This window comes from Hirundo rustica, chromosome Z (assembly GCF_015227805.2).
Source record: "Hirundo rustica isolate bHirRus1 chromosome Z, bHirRus1.pri.v3, whole genome shotgun sequence".
NCBI classification, from domain to species: domain Eukaryota; kingdom Metazoa; phylum Chordata; class Aves; order Passeriformes; family Hirundinidae; genus Hirundo; species Hirundo rustica.
In genome coordinates this window covers 56397896-56423367 of record NC_053488.1, presented here as the reverse complement: position 1 = coordinate 56423367, position 25472 = coordinate 56397896, and the positions used below count along the sequence as shown (strand labels likewise).

At 39.4% G+C, this 25472-nt stretch overlaps 1 long non-coding RNA gene across 1 annotated transcript in view; it reads right to left on the bottom strand.

Moving 5' to 3' along the window:
• LOC120765704 (uncharacterized) overlaps positions 1–25472 on the bottom strand; it is a 32802-nt gene that overhangs the window by 5238 nt on the left and 2092 nt on the right. Inside the window, exon 2 of the long non-coding RNA XR_005704493.2 lies at positions 19658–19769. This is a non-coding gene — a long non-coding RNA (uncharacterized LOC120765704). The remainder of the gene's footprint in view (positions 1–19657; positions 19770–25472) is intronic.

Here is a 25472-nt window from a genome sequence, read left to right as displayed (position 1 = left end):
AGTCTTTCTTCCCTGCCCCAGCCTTGGTCAGGAGCCCAGTCCCACTGCCCGAACCAAGAGGCCGGAGCACAAGTCCCTTCAGCTTATATCCAGGGGAAGGGCTAAAGGCAGGGACAAGCCACTACCCAACCAGGGATAAGGTGGGAGTGGAACAGAGTTGGATTACATTCCAGGAAGGGAACAATGTGGGAGAATGGGCAGGGACAGACTTCGAGATAGTACATTTTCCGGGGGAACAGGGGGTTATAGAACAAAGCACTATAAAACCCTATATAAAAATGAAACACAATATGAAACCAAATAATACACAGCAACAAGACTTGGACTCTAACTCTCCTTATTGACTTATTTTATAAAAGGATTATATTGAAAACTTATATCTGTGGAGAAATCTTACACAGAAATCTTCTGTGTAGCCATCTATGTACTCCTTAATACCTAATAGGTATCTGTTGGAGAAGGTACAGAATAGCGGGTTCCATCACCTATGGAGAAGAATTTTCACCATGAAAATTTTTAATTGTTCTCTTTCCTTCTAGTCCAAGAAAAACCTAACTTTTTATAAAAAGTAGACGTTTTAGAAAGCTATTCATTATTAGAATTATAACAAGTCAGGCTCAAATCTTTGCCTTGACAGAAGCACTAAAATTTGTGTTCTGAACATATTTTTTGTTGGGGCTGCAGAGCTAACGTTGGGAGTTAGACAACAATAATAATGGTGGAAAGATATTTTCTTTACATATGAAATGTACACTTTCCTTTACACTAATGGGAATAATTCTGATTTAGTTGGAAAAATATTTTAATTGCCAAAATAACAACAACAAGAACAACAACAAGAACAACAGAACAACAGATGTTGGTTAGGTACTAAGCCAAAAAGTCCATTATTTATAAAACTTTCATTTTGATAGGAAAGGATTCAAAAGAAGAACACTGTAATGAAGAAATTGTCTTTACTGGATAAAATAATGCCAAAGTTATGGGGAAATAACAATTTATAGTTTAAGAACTTAACATAGGAATTTTTTAAATATAGAAATTAGTAAAATAAAATCATATCACTCTCTAAAGGCAAATTAACATACACAGGCACATACCTATACATTCATTTATACAAATTTAATTAAGACTGAAAATTTTCATGAAAATATGCTGAGCTTGCAGTATCAGGGATCATTTAAAACAACTTTTCTACCAAACACATATACAGAGCGGCCTGCTGGTATAAATAGATTAGCTAAATTAAAATCAATAGCTAAATGACTAGCTGGTTCATTCTCTACATACACTGAAGCTAATAGACAGCTTCTGAGCACCCAGTATAGTGTTTGGACAGCTATCTCAAACAGATTACCTCCATTTGTTGTATTCTGTGTAGCAACTGGAGGACAGTTAAGTGCCTGTGGGGTTTTTATCTTAAGATTAGATGGTCAGACACTTAAGAATGACTACTGTAAATGTTCTTCCATGCTCTTATAGCCCTTTTCCAGAGCTGGAAAGGGAATAAAACGCCCACAATCTCCCCTAAAAAAATAAAAGTTGCTTATTCTTTTATGAGACTCCCATTTGAAGCAGTTCTCACTTGAATTTACAGCATAAATAAGCATAGAAGCAGGAAAGTTCTTTACCTTCAAAAATGAAACTGATAAATAACAAATTATCTCTCATTTTTAAAAAATCTTTAATTAACAAATTAAATCTTAATTTCTGGGTTTTCAATACTGTATGTGTAAAATTTGATTTTTAAGGATTAAGTAGTGCAGCGATTCTATTTGAATACGCTACTTATGAGAAACCTGTGAGGTAAAAATATTCCTTTCTATCATGAAGAAGATTCACAGTTTAATCTCAATGACATACTGCAATTATGATCTTCATAATTTAATAATTTAATGTTTGTATTATGTTTTGTATGTAACACTATCACTTATCACACTCCACACAGCAAGTGTGCTGGGCCTCTGTGAAGTGGATATGAGTCCTAGTAACAGTCTAGAAACTGAAGACCAGAGAACCACAACAGCTACTATGTAAGAAGAGAATAAAGAACTTGTATTATTTAATTTAGTAGCTTTAGAAAGGCTTTAATGGAAATTAAATAATACCAGAGCAAGTAAGAGCCAGAGGCCTGAGTGTTTGCAAATATCCAGAGCTATGGAGGGAATACCATTCCCATACCCAGTAGATTCTAGAGAAAAGACCATCACCTTGAAAACAATGCCATTTGAAATATCTTCCAAATTTCAAATATAATACAGTATAATATTTTTCACAGAAAATGACTTCGTAAACACAGAGATTTTGGTAGCAAAACTGGAATGAAAAATTTTTCTAGGAAAGTAAGTCTTGAATTTGAGTTGACATGAACCTGTCAGAGAAGCTAGCTAGGCGGCCAAATACCTGAACTCTGTCTCAACCTTTCCACAAGCAGCTGTTAAGATCAGTGGACAGGAAAAGACACTCAAATATATGGTTTTTTTCCATCTCCAGCTAGCACAGATGTAAACTATAAGTGTGTTCCCAGTAGCAGGAGAAGGTACAGCAAGGAATGGCCTTTGCCCTCCATAATGACTTTTTGTTTTTTTGTTTTTTTAGGAGCACATAGTCAGAACAATGGGGGAAGAAATTTTTAGTTTATAAGACCTCCACCATCTGTGAATATCATACTTCTGGAAGGTGATATAGATGCAGGAGTATCTCTGAGATATTGAAGGTGAATGATTTCAGTGCAACAGCAGAATGCAAGAAAAGATGCGGTGGTCTGACCCACCATCTGTTTTCTAGCAATAATTTGACTAACAAGAACCACTTCCATTGCCCAAACAATCTAATCTTTACATAGAAGTGTTCATTATTTTAATACTTTTTCTTCCATTACCATAAACCCCAAACAATTTCACTCATGGCGTATGGAGTTTAGATTAGTTAAGAAGAGGCCTGTATGGTTTTAGACCAAGGAAGTTTAGATGTAAGACATCCTATCCTCACATCAGCCAGAAGAATCAATACCATCTCTAACTGTGATTATAAATCATATTCCATGGATTCACATAGTCAGTGGGAGTGTAGTTATTTTAAACTGAAAAATAAAAAGCTCTGATTAACTAGCTCTTCCAAAACCAACACAAACCAGAAGATATGCTGCACCCTGTCAAATATGTGTATCTCTCTGATTATTTAATTGTGATGAATAATGAGAGGGAGGTTGTCTGGGTTTTCCTTCTGTTCTGCCTTTAGCAGAACGTATTTTTTATACCTGAGAGCCTTTGAAGGAGCTTAAGCTTTATAACACCATTTTTCTCTGATGAAAAGACTTCATGCCTTCCTCACTGACCCCGTACTCCCCACACAATACTTGCTTAGAAGCTTTGATTCAGGTTTAACAAAGTAAAGGGACATTTTACTCTTAACTGACCTAAGTGTGATATTTCCAGCCCATTCATCTATAAAAAGTGAAGAAAAAGGCATTACTTAGAATGAAAGATACACATTATCACCTCTTACTGAAGTATGGCTCACTTATTTAGCAGTCTTCTCTTCTCTTCTCTTCTCTTCTCTTCTCTTCTCTTCTCTTCTCTTCTCTTCTCTTCTCTTCTCTTCTCTTCTCTTCTCTTCTCTTCTCTTCTCTTCTCTTCTCTTCTCTTCTCTTCTCTTCTTCTCCACATTTTTTCATTACACCTTTTCTTCTATTTTTTTGACATGTTCTGAGCATGGTGCTTTTTCAAAGTATATGTAGTTTATTTATTGTGCTGAAAACACATGCAGCAGAATTCTTGTGTAATAAAATATGATTGCTCCAAAGCAGACTACTTGCATATCAGCATATCCAAGCATATCAGATAGCTTCTCAGATATATCTGTTGCCATGGGAGTACAGTATAATAAGGAAAATGTGTCAATAGAAGCTGTTTTCTTTCGGATGTATATTTAAGGAATCATTATCAAAGTGACCAGAGTTATTTGACAACTTACTCAGGCCTGTGTGAAAACTGAATGTGTCAGTACTTTAATTACTTGGCTTCTAAAGTCAAAATGGACTTTTCCTTCTTGCTGTACTTCATTCTACTAAGTGACAGGTAATAAATCTGTCGTTGTGTGTGTGGAATATGGAAAACTTTAATGAGAACCACACAAAACTAGACATAACTCTATTGATCCTGTGCAAAATTGGAGCCTGGTTTTAGAATGTAGCCTTTGCAAAAAAGGAGAATCACATGGACTTCAGAATAACAGAAGTCCATTTCATCTCATTCTTCACCTTTTAATTTTGTTAATGGTGGCGCATCACAACTGCATTTTGCAGAGTTATACTAATCCAAGCCAGTAGGGAATTTGTATCAGCGATTTTAAGAGTCTCCTTACTCATACAAGCAAGAAAATCAGCTTTGTAGTCTATCAAGCGGTTTACTGTAACCAATCAAACAAATATCTTAAGGAAGTTTTTTCCTTTAAAGAGAATGACTGGAGGAATCTACATTCAAATTTTCAGGAATAATATTCTCGAAAATGTTCATATTACTCAAATTTTATTAAACTCCCTCAGATATCTGTGTATTCAGAATATTTTTTACAGTGCTGGAGTTCAGTGTTTAAAGGTACTGCTCTTTACATATGACACAGACAGAAGTCAAGTTTTAAAAGCATAGTGAATTCCCAGAATCTGGCTGTCTAACAGCTAAAGACAGCAGAGAGGCTCTAGGACCTTGGCGGTAATGGCGTACTTTACATGTTCACTCACAGAAAGCTGGTCCCTTTACCACATTTGTGCACACCCTGCCATCTGTGTCATCACAGTTCACAAAATAGTTTTCAAAGGTTTGAAATTGTTATTCATCTGCCAGGAGCATGTATTTGCCACAAGCTTAAACATCACAGGGATATAAGAATATGTTTAGTTGTCAGTTACTCGGATTGAAACCCAGAATAATTTCTGTGAAGTATCTGAAATTAACCCAAAAGTAAGTATGTGACAGCAAAACATTTCCTATTATATCTAGTCTGTTAAACGCTATCCCTCCCAGTTTGGAATTTTTCAGGATGAACTTGAAGATATTCAGCATTAAAGTTGCATAATTTAATCACCTTCTGACAGTAAGAAATTATTCCAAAACTTAGCAAGCTTAGAAATCTCAGGCTAGCACAATGGTCTTCTCTGGGAATTTATGGTCTTCATTATCTAGAGAATCTCTGACTTACAGCTGTTCTGAATCTATTCCTTTATCTTCTTTAAGATCAAAATTTTTCGAAACCCACGCAGCTACCATGGTTGGATGAACGAAACAAGGATTTTGTTGGAGAGTTTAAAGGCGCACAATTAAATTCAGCACTGGTGCACAAGGCCTGGTGGCCTAGCCACCCCCTACTTCCCTTTTTTTCCTTTCTAGTTGTGCTGTTGATAGAGTGAGCAATTACTTCAGTTATGTGATAGGTGATATGATATAGTACTTCAGTAATAATAATTTTTAAATTTACTTCCTCTTTTCCTTGGGGAAAATAGTGACTTTTAGAGCTGTTTCAAAACCCACCTTTGGACAGGAAATGAGGACTGGATAAGAAGAACAAAAGTTCCGCTGATTAAGTTAATTTTGCTTTTTAGCACTTCTTGATGATTAGTGTTATGAAGGGTGTTACGGTCAGTGACAAAAGTGGCACGTTTACCAAATGTTTATTCTAACTGGATGAAAGAAGATGAAGGCTCTCAATGCCCTCATAAATAAATAACATTATGTTTATCTAGGTTCCTTTTTAGAAATATCAGCCTATAGGGAAATAGTACGTAAGTCCAGCAGAAGATGTGACCTTTGAAGGTTATGGAATGAAATGTGAATAATGAGCCTATAATTTTTTATCTGTCACAAAGAATTTTTAAAGTATGACAAATCGGTTTGCATTGAATAAGAAAAGCTTAGATGGTGATCAGATTTAAGTTCAAGGTAAAAAACTGGTGCAGCTAAAACATTTTTGTAGATCAAAGAAAGATTACATCTACCATGACTGGTAGATATCTGCTGACTAAATTACCGGTGTTCTTTTCATTAGCATGTGAACTTCTCCACTGAGCTGATAGTCCAGAATATTTTGGTTTTAAATGGCTACCTGAAAAATTAAAAATAAATGCTACTAGAACAGTGAGGGGCTATTGTTCAATTATAGGATGGAATTAAATAACCCACATAGTAATTTTGAAATTCAGCAGCCATAGGCTATCGATTGTGTCTTTTTAAAATAAAATATGTAGCCTAATGTAAAGCATACAGTGCAGGCCTGTGTGTTTGCCTGGAAATACATAAAATTTTGCATGCTGTAATTGCAAAATTTGGTAATCTCTTCATGCTCTTCAGTGAAATTTCCAAACACTGGTGAAAATCAAATAGAATTTTCTTCCAGTTCTCTGTTAAGATTTTCTGGGCTCAAAATCATTGTAATATATTAAATATTCATGGAAATGTATTTTAAAAAACACTCAGAGTTGGAAATCAGTGTAACAGAAATTTAAAACTTATTTACTTCAATTTGAATAGTGATATTACCTTTGTCTGACAAAAAAAAAAAAAAAAAAAATCCATATCTGAGTGAAATTTGGGGGTTGTGCATAAAAGTGTCATTATCTTTTGTGGTGAAATAGGAATAAGGTTGCCATGCAAGTGTAAGTGCATTTTCTTGAGCTAGAATATGGTGAAGATTTAGCGGCTAGGAAAAGTGCTTTAAAACATCATCCAAGGAAAAAGAGAAAAATATCCTAATCGTGAATATTGCACTTTCCACAGAATTTTTATGCAGAAACACGGAGAGGAAAAAGAAACCTGAAATAAGAAAAAAATCTCTTTCATATGACTATACAAAATCTGAAGTGTGATTATCTGTCCATAGGCTTACGCTTCTGTGATGTACATGCAGAAAAGCATGTAGACATAACCTTTACAGAATATCTTCTCTGCACAATATCTTCTGCACAATCTGTAAATCTCTACTTGTATATTTGAAGGCTTGCATAGAAAATCCATTAAAAAGGACTGCGTAGAAGAAACTTAAAAATTGTTCTTCAGAGAGGAGGGAAAAATGAGAAAAAGCATAGGCGGCGAATGAAAGATTACGTTTTACCACTGTTGAAATAAAGGCCAGTATTGGACCTCACCTCACAAGAGGTTAAAAAAGTCCTGTTGCCAGTTAGAAGACAGTTTAACTAGAAAATATTTACAAAATATGCTTGCTCAATTTTGTAGCTAATAGTAATATATAATGATAGTGATAAAATTAATAAGAGACTCAACAATCATGCAGAACACTTAATACAAAGGCTGTAACACCATGTCTTAAACTATTTGTATACTCTTATAAGATCACTATATCGTGGCAATCCAATAAAATGAGACATATTTACTGCATTTACCGTGACTGAGACTGACTGCCATAAATGTTATATGAGTACTCATCAAGGATTAAATGAACATTGCAGTGTTTTTACACCCTTTTCTTGCTATGTCTGGATTCTAGTTCATATTGACGTATTTGCCTATTTCTTCATGAAAATAGCAGAACTTGATCTGTCCTTATTAGTAATGGCTTTGAGGATGCTGAAAATTTAGCAAAACACTATATTCTGTAGTAAATATAATCATTGAGTTGTAGCAATTATTCATTGAGTTGCAGCAATTTAAGGGGGGAAAATTCAGAAGCCCAGTCTGTGCTGGAATACTGTGTTGCAAGGGAGAAATTACAAACCTGTGTATGATGACAGGGAGGTGACAACAAGCCAACTCCCTCCACATTACTGCGGACAGCTGGAGCTCATGGGACAAGCTCATGCTGACTGGTCTTCTGCTGTCCCAAAGGGAGCAGACACATGATGGTACAGCTGAGGGAAGAGGGAAGCTTGGTGCAGGGTTGCAGGTCTCAGATAGAGTCATTGGCTGCATCAGAGAGTGATGGTCTTGCCTGCAAAGCTTTGTGATGCCGTGAATGTAGTGGAAAGCCATAGGGCATTGTACCCCATGCAGTGCTATTTTCTGTAGTTAATCTTTGCGTGTCTTTCTCTTTTCCCATGCAAAAGCACACAAAAAATTCAGATGCCATGCTGACTAACATCTTTTCAGTCTTTTGGGAAAAAGATGTGCTTTTAAAGACCATGATTTTTTTTCTTTCCCTCCTTTTAACTCTTAGCCTTATTTGACACCCTTGATTTATGATCCTATGGATTTATAAGCAGGGCACAGCACATCTTTACTTCACTTATATTTAGTCCATGGTTTGTCTTGGAAAAAAATCCAAGGGGACAAAAAAAATCCACCCAGATTTCTAGCATCTCAGTATTGAAATGTGCTTGTCCTATCTGGTACCTTTGTTTGTTTGTTTGTTTGTTTGTTTGCTTGTTTGTTACATGCAATAAAAAATATATTTGCTGTTGTATGCAGCTACCGATCACCATTATTATTCTTGCTCTCTTAAAACTGTCACTTTTTTTTTTTTTTTTTTTTCTTTTAGCTGTGCTCTTCCATTACTTGTTATGAGCGTATCACAACAGTTTTATTATTTAGGGATTGGTGGCAACATTGTGTCAATTTGTTATAATAATTGCTGAAAATAGCCCATCCACCACCGTTCACAAATAATCCATGTTAAAGTATCTTTTTCGATCCTTTCCTGTGTTCATTCCCCTGGGAATTCCTATAGCTATCCTGAAGGCAAGAATCTACTGCCTGTAGTGAAGAGGTAGCAGATATTTTCTGAGCTGTTGTTCCCATAAGAGGCCAACTCACCAGTGCTATGGTTTGTTAGTCACTTAAATATCTAGCTCTTCCAAACCAGACTCAGATAAATACAAAATAGGCATTCCCTGCAAGCTGGGTTCAGCTTTTGAAGAGTAAACAAACATTTCATTAAAATGGTCTCACTAAAGAGGGGCAGAGAGATCTGAACTGAGCTGTCACCTTGTATTAGTCACACTCATAAATTCTGCCATGTTACAGTGCTCACTTGCAGTATCCCAGAGAGCTTGGAAGAAGCAATTCCCTGTCTTTGTTTTGGAGTTTTGTCTGGGGGGAGGTTATCATCTTTCTTGCAACGTCCAGTATATTTGCATCAGGAATGCTGCACCCGCTTTGTGAACATGTACTCAAATACTGACCCTGAGAGCAATAATTTCTATTAGGCTAGTGCAAATATGTATTTCTCTTAAGAATACTGCTTTTACTGTATCAGCGTCACTCAGGTCAGAGACACAGGACTTCTGATATTGATGGGTTTATTGTCTTTTGTATTCTTTTTCCTTCAATAGCAGAGACAATGAATTCAGGCCTCACATTCCCTTCGACACTCTGACAATTATTTAATTCAGCCTCACAGCTTAAGGAAGTGGGGAAAAAGATTTAACTCTAGACACTTGCTTTAGTCCTTTCAGTTTAAAAAAAAAAAAAAAAAAAAAAAAAGGTTAAGAGGAATATAGACAGGAGACTGAAAAGCAGTGGTTGGCAACACTTGTAATGTGAATGTAGTTATTAAATTAAAAAATAGAGGAAAAAATAGCAACAGGCCTTGTAATATATATGATAAGAAATTAATAAAACCTCTGTGTCCAAGATTTTATTGGAAAACTGGCTGGATATTTTCTTTCAAAGTACAGCTTTCAAAAAGGAAATATAAGTTGAGTATAGGTGACTAATTCTGCAAAGTTGTCTTTCCAACAAAAAAATCCTCAAGAAATAGCTTTTTTTATTCAATAAGCATTACTGTGCTTTCCATGCAAATGCTGATTTATTTTTAAAATTAATAAGAGGAAAAAAACCACACCTTTTATTAAAAAAAAAAAAAAAAAAAAAAAGTAAGGAGGAATTAAATTGAGTTTTGAGTAGCTTACATCTATAAGCCCTTGTTAAAGAAGATGGTGGAAATGGTGGAGCTATGAGAGCTGTCTATTGCACCCCGGTATTCCAGATTCAGGTACTATTCCCAATTCAGTACCCCTGACTGGTCAGGAATTTTCCTCTCAAATCTGGACCATCAGAAAGCAAACAGTTTCTTTCACATAAACTCAGGTCCCAAACAAGGAAATTCTTTGATGCTGTCTTCCACTGGTCATGGTAAAATTAATTTATTCATGAGCACAAAACACAGGAAAAATAAGTGGAATTGAAATAGTTGAATATAATTATAAAATATGCTAATCCCCACCGTTTACACTGTTAGCTTTGGAGGACTTTTTTTCTTCTTTCCCTACAAGGATTTTGTTGAACTGGTGAACCTTTCATGTCATGGTACTACAGACTATCAATTTTCTTTGACATTTCATTTGGTTTTGGACACATGGACCATTCAATCTGCTGAGAAAGTGTGCACTGCTTAGTAAAAACCCAGAGCTGCTTTCTAGGCCACTAGGAAGAAGAATGTTCTTTCCCTGCAGGGATAAGGACTGCTTCACATCCACAGATAGGCCTTTCATGTTTATGAAGTTGATGGGGTTTTCTATGCCAGCAAGCAACTTGATGAAAAAAGCAAATAGCTACCTAAATGGGATATGCAGCATCTCCTTGGAAGCTGGATGGGATGGCAAGAAATAACCTCAAATAATAATGTCTGTAAGAAAAAATTAGTCCCATGACTGCTAGTCAAGGATGCTGGAAAAAAAAGAATGTGGGAGTGCCAAAATATAGTAGTTTTGATATTCCATTCTTTCCAGGTTAGTATCTGCACTGAACTTACACTGAACTTGCCATCAGTGAGGTGGCAGCAGCAGTGACTGGGGGAAGCCCGGAGGTGAATGTGGGACCACACTGTACAGGGGGTTCTGGGCTCAAGGACACATCATCAGCAGCTCAGAGCCCCATGTGTACCTGGAAGCCCTCAGGAACCAATCAGACGTAGAGGAGGAGTTGCCAGGAGCATCTCTGGGAGATTTAAACGGCTCCCGGGAGTGGGCAAAAAGGGTGTAGAACCTCCGACAGGGTGTGACATGACAATTTGCACAGCAGTTCACAACAGTGGGGCACAGCCCCCAGCTGTACCTAAGGACAAATTAATTTAGAGAGTGAGTCATCACTCAGTCAACCAGAAGAGAATTAACAGTGGTTTCCACTCAGTTAAAAGCTGGAATGTGGTGGTCCAGACAGACCTCACACATCAACATGCAGTTGTCCAGATTGCCAGCTGCAGTGAGTGCCTGAGCTTGTCCCTGATGCTTGAGGGCAGCAGGGATAACACCTCTCTGTGATGTGAACAGGTGGATGAGCTACTTGCTGCAGTGCTGAAAGAGGAAGTGGAGAGGTCAGGAAGTATTAGTGAGTATGAGAGGGATAGTTCACTGAACTCTAACAGGTATGCCTTGGTGGAGGACCTCCAGCAACAGGTGGACAAGCTGCAGGAGGCAGTCAAAAGATAAGGGATATCAGGGAAGCTCAGAGGGAATTGGACAGTTGTTCCAAGCCCTGATGGTAGGAGAAAACACAGCCCACCGAGGAGAGGCCAAAAATTCATCCACTGGCACTCATGGAAGGGAGGGAAGACATTAACACAAGGAGTTGGGAAGTAGCAAAGAAAAAGCCTCAAACAAACACAAACAAAAGGAAGAGAAAAGGAACTAATAAAAGGAAGGGTCTTTTTGTCAAAACCAGATATTCTCACCTAGCTTAACATCACCACCCAGAACCACTTTATGGTTCTGCAGACTGAGGCAACACCCAGCACACTAGAAGAACAGCCAGAGATAACTAGAGCAGTCCAGCCTTCACAAATCAAGAAATTAAAGACTAGTTCACCCAAGAAAATATGGCATGGGATAGTAGCAGGTGACTCTGCTTTAAGAGGCACAGAGGCACATCTGACCCGTTTCCAAGCCTGGATGTTACTGAGAAGCTGCCAAGCCTAGCCAAACTCCATGATTATTACTCACTACTAGTGTTCCATGGGGGCATAGGTGACATAACCAGCAACTGGCTGGGAAGCATTAAGATGGACTAGAGAGCCCTGGGATGGGTGGTAAATTGCTCTGAAGGTCAATTATTTCTTCATCAATTCTCCAGGTCAAACAAGATGTGCTTGAATAATGGCCAGATGGGTTTGGCAGGTCAATAAATGGTTAGAGCAATGGTACCATAGTCAGATCACTCAGTCCACGGGACTTGCTTTGGCAAGCCCAGCCTAAAGGTGGAGTCCATCTCACAAAGGGGAGAAGTATCTTTGGTTGGGGATTTTCCAAACTGGTGAAGGGGGTTTGTTAAGGGACAGGGGGTACCTATTCTGCCAGTCAGCTGCAAATATCTGTAATGGATGCCTGGAAGAGTGCAAAGGCATTCCAGACACTCCAGCCTGTGGGCTGGCTTTATCTGGGGCCTTCATCTGGTTCAGGTGGCTGTACACAAAAGCACATAATACGGGGAACAGTTGAGATGAACTAGAGACATGCACACCTGCATGATATTATTGGCATCCCAGAGACATGATGGGATGGGTGCCATGACTGGAGCATTGGAATGGAAAGTTTTAGGCTTTTTAGGAAACACAGGCTTGGGAGACAAAGGTAGGGCACAAGCCCCTCTGTTAACAACCAGCTGGAGTATACGGAACTCTGCCTGGGGAAGGATGCAGAGCCAAGCAAGGGCTTGTGGGTCAAGATAAAATGGAGGGCAGGGACGGGGGACACTATAGTGGGGGGTCTGATGCAGACCACCCAGACGTGAGGATGGTGTTGATGAAGCCCTCAATAGGAACACTGGTCTTCACCCACCATATCTATTGGAGGGATAACACAGTAGGGCACAAGTAATCCCAGAGGTTCCTTGAATGTGTCAATGACAACTTCCTCATACAGTGATAGAGCAGTCAACAAGAAGACTTGCCATGCTGGACTTTGTGCTCACCAGCAGGGACGAGCTCGTGGCAATTGTAGTGATCCAAGACAGCCTTGGCTGCAGTGACCGCAGGACAGTGGTGGGGTCCTCATGGCAGTAAGGAGGCCATGCAGACAAGTCACTGCCCTGGGCTTCAGGAGAGCACATTTTGGCCTCTTCATGGACCTACTTGAGATGGAGACCTGGAGGGCAGAGGTGAAAAAGAATGCTGGCTGGTATTTGAAAATCACCTCCTCCAAGCTCAGGAGCAATGCATCCAAACAAGGAGGAAATTGGGCAAAAAATGTCAGGAGGCCTACATGGATGAATGAGGAGATGATGAGCAAACTCAGAACAAAACATAAAGAAGTTTTCATAAGGTAGAAATGAGGATAGGTTACCTGGGAGGCATACAGTGAAATTATACAGGATGGAATAGGTTAAGGAAGCCAAAGCTCACTTAGAATTGAGTCCACGCAGAGATAACAAGAATAAGACAGAGAGCTTCTATAGGTATGTTGCAAACAAAAGAAAGTTTACGGATAATATGGGGCTTCTGCAGCAGGAAACAGGAGACCTGACTGACCTGGACATGGAGAAGGATGAGATTCTCAATGAGTTCTATACCTCAGTCTTCAACAGGAAGTGCTCCAGCAACCCTACCCAAACAGAGAAGAAACTCAAATTCACAAACTGGGAAAATGAAGACCCTAAGCCCACTATGGGAAAGGATCAGGTTTGAGACCACCTAAAGAACTTGAACATGTACAAGTCCACAGGAAGACCTGATGAGATTCATCCAAGTGTCCTGAGGGAGCTGTCATAGTTGCTAAGCCATTTTCCATTAATTTTGAAAACTTGTGGCAGTCAGGTGATGTCCTCAAAGACTAGAAAAAGCAGAATATAACCCCCATTTATAAAATGGAGAAACCAGAACATCCATGGAACTACTGACTGGTCAGTCTCACCTTAGTGCCAGGCAAGATCATGGAGCAGATTCTCCTGGAAACTATGCTCAGGCACATGGAAAACGAAGAGGTGATTGGTAACAGCCAAGATGGCTTTACAAAAGAGAAGTTGTACCTGACAAATTTGGTGATGGGGCTACAGTATTGATGGATAGGGACAGAGCAACTGGCATCATCTACCTGGATTTATGAAAAACATTTGACACTGTCCCTTATGACGTTACTGTCTCCAAATTTGAGAGACATAAATTTGATGGATGCATGACTCAGTGGAAAAAGAATTGGCTGGATGGCCACACACAAGGAGTTGTAGTCAATGTGTCAGTGTACCTGTGGAGACCATTGTACCAGTGGTGTCCCTCAGGGACCAGTAATGGCACCAAGACTGTTCAACATCTTTGTGACCAACATGAATAGTGGGATTGAGTGAAGTCTCAGCAAATTCACTGACAACAGCACACTGGAGGAAGGGATGCCACACAGAGAGACCATGTCATGCTTTGACTGACACAAAATTGATGAACTTCAACAAAGTGAAGTGCAAGATCCTACTTGCCATGGTATAGCAATGTTATTCTCCAGTTTAGTGCTCCTACTGAAGCACTTCAAATCATGAGCCACTCAATCACCCTCACCTTGCCCTCCCCCCCCCCACAGAAAAATGGAGAGCAGAACTGGAGGCACAAAAGGTAAAGATCACAGTTTGAGATAAGAATAGTTTACTGAGAATAGCACTAAGAAAACTAACAGTAACAACAACAGAGTCTACAAGATAGATCCATATGCAAGTACTCACAATGCAGAACCTAGTGCTGCCCTGACCCCTTGCTTCATCACTGGTCTGACTGTAGGGGAGACCTTCCTCTTCCACCACCTCCTGAACATGAGGTGAGGTAGTACAGAATAACCTCAAGGTCCTGGACATGGCCCTCCTAGCTACAACAAAAATTAACCTTGTCCTGGATGGCACCAGAGTTGGGGCAATTACATGTGAGTTGGGGCAATTCTAGACACATTCAGGTTGGGTGGAGAAGTGATTGAGAGTAGTCCTATGGAGAAGGACTTGGAAGAGATGGTTGATGAAAAACAATATGAGCTGGCAGTGTGCACTTGCAACCTAGAAAGCCATCCTAGGCTTCACTAAAAGGTGTATGGCCAGCAGGTTGAAGGAGGTGGTCCTTAGCTCTACTCTGCTCTTGTGAGATCCTAACTATAGTGCTGCATACAGTCCTGGTGTTTCCAGTGTAAGGACATGGAAATGTTGGAGCAAGTCTGGATGAGGGCCATGAGGTTGGTAAGAGAACTGGAGCATGTGCCCTACAAAGACAGGCTTAGAAAGTTGGGACTGTTCAGCCTAGAGAAGAGAAGGCTGCACGGAGACCTTAGAGCAGCCTTCCAGTATCTGAAGGGGGGCTACACGGAAGCTGGGATATATGTGTGTACATATATCTACACACACACACATATGTATAGATATGTACATAATATATATGTACATATAAATGCCGGTCATTCAGTGCCACTTCATTTAAATCTGCCCCAAGTGATTAATTGACCAGAACCTTGGGTGACCTGTGCTCAGGGGTGGATTGTAACAATAGGAAGAAATTCTTTATTTTGAGGGTGGTGAGACAATGGAATAGATTGCCCAGGCAGGTTGGGGATGCCTCAACCCTGGCAGTGTCCAAGGCCAAGTTGATAAGGCCTTGGGCAAGCCCTGTCTGCTGGGATGTGCCTCTGCTCATAGGGGAGGTTGGGACTAGATTGCCTTTAAGGTCCCTTCCAACCCTTAATATTCTATGGTTGTATGAATCAGAATAAAGTAATAGATTAAATCATGTATGAATTATGGTATATTGTGAGATATATGCTTCATTCAGCTCTGTTCTCCATTCCTTTGCTCACTTTTGGCTTTCAGTAAATCTGTGGTTGTCTAGAAGGGAATGAAGGTTTGGGACAGGACTTGTTTTTATGTACACAAGCTGCTTGCAAAGTAGAGAGTCAACAGGAAAAATGCTTTAATATCCTGCTCCTGTCATCTGTAACTTTCTGGCCAAGTATTAGCAGAAAATTAATCTTTGAATAAATGATCATCTGAAAAGGAAAATTAATCAAATATTTTAAAGTTGGAGTCATATATTTTTTCAGTGCACTTAGAACTAATAATGTGACCAATTATGGTGAAAAAACAAATGCAGAAGAAAAAAGACAACATTTCACATGTTGCAAGTCTATAGAAGGGGCTTAAAGCAATTTTTTAAACTGCTGCTGGTGGAGTAGCAATGACAAAGTGAATCCCCACAATCTGGCTGTATATCCAACTTTTTCTGTGTTGAGAAAGATCTGCCAAGTACTGAAAGGCTTGAAGGCCCCTCATTATGAGGTCTTGTTTATGAGTGAAACTTAATCCTTTTGACCCTTCCCCTTTAAAGGAAAATGGCCTGATAGTGATCAATAAATAGGGAAGGGAAGGTGCAGGAAAGTGCGGGAAAGTGCGGGAAGGTGTGGGAAGGTGCGGGAAGGTGCGGGAAGGTGCGGGAAGGTGCGGGAAGGGAAGGGAAGGGAAGGGAAGGGAAGGGAAGGGAAGGGAAGGGAAGGGAAGGGAAGGGAAGGGAAGGGAAGGGAAGGGAAGGGAAGGGAAGGAAGGGAAGGGAAGGGAAGGGAAGGGAAGGGAAGGGAAGGGAAGGGAAGGGAAGGAAGGGAAGGGAAGGGAAGGGAAGGGAAGGGAAGGGAAGGGAAGGGAAGGGAAGGGAAGGGAAGGGAAGGGAAGGGAAGGGAAGGGAAGGGAAGGGAAGGGAAGGTGCGGGAAGGGAAGGGAAGGTGCGGGAAGGGAAGGGAAGGGAAGGGAAGGGAAGGGAAGGGAAGGGAAGGGAAGGGAAGGGAAGGGAAGGGAAGGGAAGGGAAGGGAAGGGAAGGGAAGGGAAGGGAAGGGAAGGGAAGGGAAGGGAAGGGAAGGGAAGGGAAGGGAAGGGAAGGGAAGGGAAGGGAAGGGAAGGAAGGGAAGGGAAGGGAAGGGAAGGGAAGGGAAGGGAAGGAAGGGAAGGGAAGGGAAGGGAAGGGAAGGGAAGGAAGGGAAGGGAAGGGAAGGGAAGGGAAGGGAAGGGAAGGGAAGGGAAGGGAAGGGAAGGGAAGGGAAGGGAAGGGAAGGGAAGGGAAGGGAGGGAAGGGAAGGGAAGGTGCGGGAAGGGAAGGGAAGGTGCGGGAAGGGAAGGGAAGGGAAGGGAAGGGAAGGGAAGGGAAGGGAAGGGAAGGGAAGGGAAGGGAAGGGAAGGGAAGGGAAGGGAAGGGAAGGGAAGGGAAGGGAAGGGAAGGGAAGGGAAGGGAAGGGAAGGGAAGGGAAGGGAAGGGAAGGGAAGGGAAGGGAAGGGAAGGGAAGGGAAGGGAAGGGAAGGGAAGGGAAGGGAAGGGAAGGGAAGGGAAGGGAAGGGAAGGGAAGGGAAGGGAAGGGAAGGGAAGGGAAGGGAATAAATATAAATAAATAAATAAAGCTATAGTATTTAGGGCTTATATTCCTTTTGAAAAAAGAAATTGGTCCTTTTAGGAGGTAGACTTCAGTCTTCAAAATATTATTTTGATGCTGTTTGACTCTTTGGCGTTACCAAAGTCATAGCATGTATTTATGTAACTTCAGCGTACCAGACAAAGAGTTTAAAAAGGTAATTATTTGACTGTGTTAATTCAGACCAAATTACTTTATTTGCTACTGTAACAAGTGAGAAACTTCAAAGACTACCATTTTTCAATGTACATAGTTTTCATTTAATTGCACACATTTTAGAATAAGTGACCTCCTTTGAGCTTAGCTGGCACTTGGAATGTGTGTGTCTTCCCAACCATAATAATTTTAAAATCTACTCCTGGTATCAATCTCACTTGATAGACAGTACTTGAAAGTGATGATGAATAAAGTTGGTAGATGAATGGTCAAAGAGAGTATGAGTCCTGAGGAAGCGGTCTACAGGACAAGTAGGACATAAAGGGGAAAAGACTTTTCACAAATAAATTAGATTTATGGAAGTCACACCTTACAAGGCAGATCAACTCACTGCAAGAAACAAGTTGGTAAAATACAATCTCTAGGTCTTGGAGAACTTTTTGTTCGGTATGTAAAATTAATGAGAGAAAGGGACATGCACCAAAAAGAGAAAAGAACCTTCAGGCTTACTAAAACTGTGTTCTCTGTTATACAACAGGTGTCTTCAGAGAGGAGGAGAAAAGCAAAGCACTTCTTAAAAACATTTTCTGCTTTAATTTCACAAACAATTGACAGCTTTTTACCAAATTTGGCACAACAATTGAAATGTTTAGTCCCTGAAAGTACATTCTGATAACACGATTCCTTAATTAAGGCATCATGAAATCAACTCTTTAATATTACACAATATAATTACTGAAATACTAACTTAGATGCCTTATTCAAGGCTGTAGAACAGTTTCAATGGATCCATATTTCATAAAACAGACTAACAGCTGTGAAAAACCACCACTTGGGCACAAACATTTTGTGCTGAGTCACTAGGTAAAGACCCTAACTGTTATTTTTTAAGTTGGAGACAAGTCACATATGTTGCAGTTAGATACTGTGGTGTTGAAAACAGTCCATGGAATATAACAAAAATAAAGGACTTCTAATATTCATAATAGTAGCATTATTAGACTGCTTAATTATATCAGCTTTTCATCATCTAAGCATACTTGATTCTGTATGGTATCAGGAGAATCATACATAAGCCCGTATCTAGAGCTCTTTCTTACTCTTCTTACAGCTGAGATACTTATGAACACGTTATATAAGTGCTTCTATACTTCAGTTGTATACTCCAGACTTATATAACACAAATAAATAAAAATTGTCACACAAATTGAAAAACTGAGTTGTTTCTAAATGCCTAGTAATCTTGCCCAAACAGATTTTCAATGTGATCAAGAAATAAAATCATTGCACTGGAATTCAAGAACAATGAGAGAGAAGTTTTTCTTTGGCTCACAGGTCTCCTTAGCTAATCATGCATGTGCCACTTGGGTCAGTATTTTTAAGCACATAAAGACTCGTGCATCTGCCTTGAGGAGGAAATGTACTACCTAATTCAAGCTCCTGCTTTATATATCTGGACTATGGGTCTTTTCTAGTCTAGGAGTCCTCATCTAGCCTTTATAGGTTTATTAGTAGTTTGACATCTGCCCCATTCTCTTGTTTTGTTTTATTAACTATTGCTTTTACATTTACCTCTCAAAAAAGAGAGTCAAAGGATATTTTGATTAGTGGAAATCCTGAGTTTAGTGGTTTTCATTAATTTTGCAGTGTTGGATTGTGTGAACAGGATTGTGCCCTTAGCACAGCTTCCTTCTCTTCAGCAGTCCTCCTCAGACAGGCATGCTGGCAATCCCACGGTGCCATGCTGCTTCAGTGAGGGAGCAGGATGTGCCCAGAAGCTCACCATGCACCACATCTAAATTATCTAAATCACCTTCCATGGAAGGTGAAAGGGTCATTATTGTATTGATTTTTAGAGAGCGAAATGCATGAAACAGGGTCCCCAGAATTATTTATTTGTACCAGTAAGTGCTATAATTTTAAAATTAATTTAATTTTAAGATTTTTGTCTCAATCAGGAAGTGAAGTTTTAAATAAGAAAGTCAGCTGCCAGCTCTTTGACAAGGAAGACTTCCGTACAGTTTGTAATATCACTCAAGATCCTAAAATCAGTGTGGATTAGCATAGGTCTCCTTATTTAAAAAAGGGGATCAATGGAATACCTCTCCTGGATGTAGCAGATGTGAAGAGTAGCAAAGAATGATTAAGCCACATCCTAAGGGAGGCATGTTTTGGAGATTATATTTATTAAACTCTTGAAAATATATACTTACCCAGGTGATAACTTTGGCTTTGGAAAGATTCACAGCTTCACCAGCTCCCTGAGGAGTAAAAAACTCAATCCATAAAATTCTGACTTTTCCAAACACTGAAGCATCTCTGTACCTGAAAGAAAGAAAATATTTGCCCCCTTATAAAATTTATTCTAGGACAACTGAAGAATATAAACCCCCCAAACATTTAGCTAATAAAAGACAAGATAATAAATTTGGGGCCGTATTCACTCTTTTTTGTCAGAATTAAAGTACCTTGTTACTCATCGTCTCAGTGTAGGCCATAACAAGAGAAAAAGTCATCTGATGATTTTCAGCTATAAATTTCTCTCCCAAGTGAAATTTAACTTTTCTACTGATAAACTTGTAGATTACTTAAAAATTGTCATGTCTTTCCTACAGCTGTGAATACTAAAGACATTTAAGAGAGAATCTTCAAGCTAACCTGAAAGGCAGTGGCAAACAAAAGGTAGAGATTCAAAGCATCGTGGTCAGATCCTTCTTAATTCACTAGATTATGAGATTATGACACCTTGAGGATTTCTTCATCTGTTTTGATATTGTAAGAATGATATTGTAAAAATGATATTGTAAATTTTTTCACATGTGATCTACATTCAACCAATGCCATACCACTTTAAAGATGCATTCACAATGAATGATGAACTTTTAAATATTATTTAAGGTGCTTACCCATTTTTGGTATTTGCTTTTTTTCACATAATTTTTTCTCCTTCTCTTTGACATCCTAGCCTAAAGCAACTATTATTTAGGGACTAAATGCAGGCAATAATCTAATCTTTTTGAGAGGATGACAATAGCCTATTCACCAAAAATAATTCCCCTTAAAGACTACAAACACCACGGCTGAAATCAAGTCTGCTATCCCATGCCAACAAAGATACCTTATTTTCTTAGAAGGCAAGGATTTTTTTGTGTGTCTTTTATTGACACCTCTAACTTTAATAACAAGATCAAATTTTTTTTTTCTTTTATATTGCACTTCAAGATATTTTCCCAACATTTTTTATACAGACTAGAATATGGGAAGCTACAAGGAACTTTCTACGCTTTCTACACACTTTCTACACACTTTCTACACACTTTCTACACACTTTCTACACTTCTTCTGATGTCACATATAAATAACCTGACCCATCTCTTATGTGTATTTGGCAACTTCACTCTGCATATTTTCATCTCTATCTATTTTTCCATAATGCCAGTGTCATAGGCACTATCTGAAAAAATATGAAACTTGATTTAGGGTGTCCTCTTAGACTAGACCATATTTTCTCTTTCTTCTTTGGTTCAACAGCTAAATGGAAGTGATCAGTTTAGATTTACTGTTTTCTCTAGATTTTCACTTCCTACCCTCCCCAATATAATGGAAAAATCCTTAAAATGAAACAAAAAACTAGGAAGTTTTTAATGCTACTATTTAATTTCTAGTATGTGGAAGGGAAATCAAGCTGGTATAGAACTACCAGTAGTTATGCCATCCTAGGCAAGAGCCTTCAGTTGTTATTCCACCAGCTTGGTGGTGTGCCAGCACAGTGGATCAGGGAACAAATATGGTGGGGAAATAGCCATTTAAATAATTACTCCCCATCATTCTGTTTTCCTGAGAATGGAGGGGATTCAGAGATTTCCAACTTCCAGAAAGGTTTCGTAGCCCATGAGATTCTACTGTCTGGGCTGATTTTAATCCCAGCAGGGCAATTAAATTCCAAACAAACCACTCCCTTCCCCAGTCCATTTTGGTAAGGAAGGCACAATAGATTAAAAATTATTAGTTGAAATAAAAATTTACTAAAACCACAATAGCAGCTGTAGTATTAATAACAAGAGCACAAAAAAGACATGATTTACCCACAAAAGGGTATTCACCTTGGGGGGGAAAAAAAAAAAAACCCACAAAAAAAAAAAACCAAAAAACCACAAAAACAAAAACAAAAACAAAAAAACCCCCCACCAACTTCCTGAAGATGGTGCTCACGACACCCAGGTATGTGGGAAACAAAGGGAATGCGGTGAGGAGATCTCCTGCATGGAAAGCAGGGACAAACAAACCCTGGAAGTTAGTTCATCTAAACAGGGATCATGAAGCTACTGGCTGAGCTCAGCCCTCTGAAGCTGCTTGCGTTGCCACCTCCAAATCTCTGCAGCACGAATTGTGTGTGTGTGTGTGTGTCCATGTGTCTGTCTGTCTGCATGAGAGGGTGTGCATCAAACACCTCTGCAGGGTGCTGACCCCTGCCGCTGGCTCAGAGCTGTCCCTTTCAGCACCATCACTCCATAGGCCTGCTCCAGAGGAAAGACAGCACAGCGGGGAGATGGTGGACAGCAGAAGGAACCCAGTGCACCAGGATTTCAAGGCAATAGTCCATTCTGATCCAGCAAGCCTCAGCAAGCCTAGTAAGAAGAACTTCTGGATTCTGGTTCCCAGGTTGTCCTGCTGAAAGCAATGAAGACGTTGGTGGTATGCAATGAACTCCGTGGTGTTGCCGTATTTTTTTACTTCTTCTGATTGTTTGCATTTTTGTAGTGGAGCCTTCTCATGGATTGTAACATAAACAAAATGATCGTTTTCTCATTCTTCTCTGATGAGGGACAATTGATGGACTTCTAGTGTGACCAGTGGGGTGGAGAGGTGGCAACCTTATTCTCCAATCCCTGGTCATTGTCCAGAATCTATATAAGTGAGGTCAAGAAAATAAACTTCCCTCTTTTTGCCCTGATGACTTAACTGTGTGAGTATAACTCTTCTCGTGTCCTCTAGCGACACCGTGGTCACCCCACACAGAGCCAAAAACCTCCACCCCCACCTCTGCAACCAGGTCTTCGGCACATTCATTTCCTCTGGTAGAAAAATACTGCGTTCGTGCACCATAAAGTGGATCTGGAACAACTAAGAGAGTCTAAAAATATGTAAGCACCTATTATATATTAAAATCCGCAGTGGCCAAGTTTTCTGAGGCACCTGGCAAAGTGAGAGAGAGAGCAACTCTAAGCTTCCTTACAAGAGAAAAAAAGAAAATTCATATTATTAATTCTTCTTGTGTGAGTTAAGCGAAGTTTATACTTTTATATATACCCAACCCAGAACCTTGATTACAATGGATTAAGGTTCTGTGAAGTACAATGGTCTGTGAATAAATAATCTTCATTGCTTTTATACCTTCCCTTTAAAAGTGAGAGAAATCTGCCACCTTCATTTAGGTGTGATAAAGCTTTTGACCTTTTGTCCTTGCTAGTATAAAGATTCTTCAAATTTCCATTGCATTTACCACCATAATAAAGACTGAAACTGAAATTTTACTGAAAAAAATCACATAAATATGATAAATTCTAATAGTCTGTATGGTGTTTTAACAAAAACATACCCCAAATAATTTTTCTAGATCTTTTAATTCAGAGAGTGCAGATGCTAAAATTATCCTTTCAGGAAGATATATAAAAACTGCCAATTTTTAAAAAAAGCTCTGAATTTGAAAGGCAACCTTGAGATAAACTGTCAATCAGGTTTGGTGGTTTTTTGTTTTTTTTTTTTTTTAAGAATGACAAGTCAGGTGTGTCCTAGGATAACTTTATGATGCTTGTATCCCCAGTTGTTTGTTCTGTTTGTGCTGTATATTGAGTTCTGTGCCTTTAAGACTGGTTCTAAGAGCAAGGAGAAGCGCGGAGTTTGTTTTGAGAAAACTGCCCGACTCCTCCACATTCTTCTGCGGACGGGGTGTTCGGCGGAGGCTTGGAGAGACTGCAGGACAGATTTTTTTTTCTTTGCTTTTAGTTCGTTTCAGCTAGCTAGGGCAGAGAATTTCCCTGGACTGTTTTTTTTCCTTTTTCTTGGAACTGTTTAAACCTGCTGTGGACTGAAAACCCAGGGGAGCACTGGGGGCTGCACCTGCAGCTCACCGGGGCCTGGACCTCGGCATTTTCCAGCAGCGCCGGAGGGACTGGGACTGAGGAGAGACTGAGAGAGAGCCGAGCTCCCCCCACGGCAAGGACTTTCTCAATTTGCCATCTCACTTCAGAAGGAGAGGTTTTATTGTTTCATATTATTCATTCTTTATGCTTGTATGCACTTCATTTGTTTAGTAAAATAGTTTTTTCCACTTTCCTCCAAAGGGTTGTTTTGTTGTTTTTTTTTTACTGGACCGGTTGGAGGGAGGGGCCACTTGGGTTTGCTTCCTTAGAGGGATCCTATACCGGGGTTTTCTCCCAAATTTGTCCCAAACCAGGACAAGGTGATAAAGGAACAAGACTTTATTTCAAATAAAAATGGATGAACGAATGTATATTACGCACACCATAAGTCACAAAAACTGTTGTGTTACAGTCAAATTTTGTCATCATGTCCACATGACTTCAGGTCATTCAATCATTTTGACTTCTAGTGCTTTTACAAAAAGCAATTTTTTGTTCCATAACAAGACTCATTACTCATTTCTGTTTTGAGGGGTTAACTGTGGGAGAGCACTCAGTTGGAGAGTACAAAACAGAGAAAGGATATGCATGTTTGGCTTGCACCTCCTAGCTCTCACACCCACTGCCTGTTGATTAATGAGCAAGGAGCATGGCAGCCTCTCCTTGCAGCACAGCTTCAGGAGGAGCAGGTTCTGGCGACAGGACAGGGAGATGCTTATTGTACAAAAATTTGAGACTGGCCACTGACAAATGGCAGCTAGCCATGTTTGCTCTAAGGCCATGAAGTAGGAGAAACTGGAGGTGGCACATGCTTACGATTTACCCATTATTGGTTGCAACATTGCATAATATAAATTTAATAGTGTCAACTAGTTTGGTAAACCAGCAAAATGAAGAATTAAGGCCTTTAAGTTTTATATTTTTTTTAATTTTTTTTTTCTTCTCTTTGAAGGACATCATATATGTTCTATTTTAAAACAGAGCTCACATACAAGAAAATACCTCATATCTTTTTGGGAACTTTAATATTTTCATTAAAATGTTGGCTTGAAAAATATCTTTAGTGTTGTACTGCTAAACTCAGGAAAATGAAGATGATCTTCACTTAAGAGTATTTTCCACTGGGGACTCCACCAGCATTCAGTTGTCTCATTTAATTATCACTTTCCTGATTCAACCATTATTCATGAGCTTCCTTGTGTTCTTAAAAAGCTCTGAGCTGTGCTTGCCAATGTTATGGCACATTATGAAGCACAGTTATGCAGCAAGAGGGAGGGGGTGATAATGCATCGGTCTATACTGCTGGCATATTTTCAGTTTGATCTCCTCAGCTGCCAGTGGAATGCAGAGCTCTTTATTCAGAATCTACATTTTCCTAAGCATTGTGCTGGTAGCACAATCCTTTGCATTGCTTCAGTAAAATAGAGCTATACTGAAGATGTATGAATTGTTTGCATGGAGTTTACCCTAGTTTCCATTTGACTGCATTTCTCTTTTGTAAGAGTGGTGAAAGAAAAGCATGGAGAGAAAAGTCCTTAACAGATCCAGGGAAAATACTCCTGGGTAGGTTGGAGACGAATTTTAATTGCCATCAGTTCTACCCATATTGAAGCTGGAGTATACATATTTTCAGATCTTCATGCCCTCTCAGCTTAATTTTAATGTTTAGATTTTTGACTGAATTATATGCCAATTTACTAGTATAGGACTTTTACTGAAAATACATAGTCCAAGGTAGTTAGGTTAAAGACTGAAAGTCTGAAAACAGCTGCTCTCCCAAATATGCCTCAAATCATGCAGCAGGTGGGCAGAGCAACTAAAATTATGTAATTTCTGTTCTAAACCACTGAATTTAGTTTCTAATAGCAATTATCTTGAGGAAATC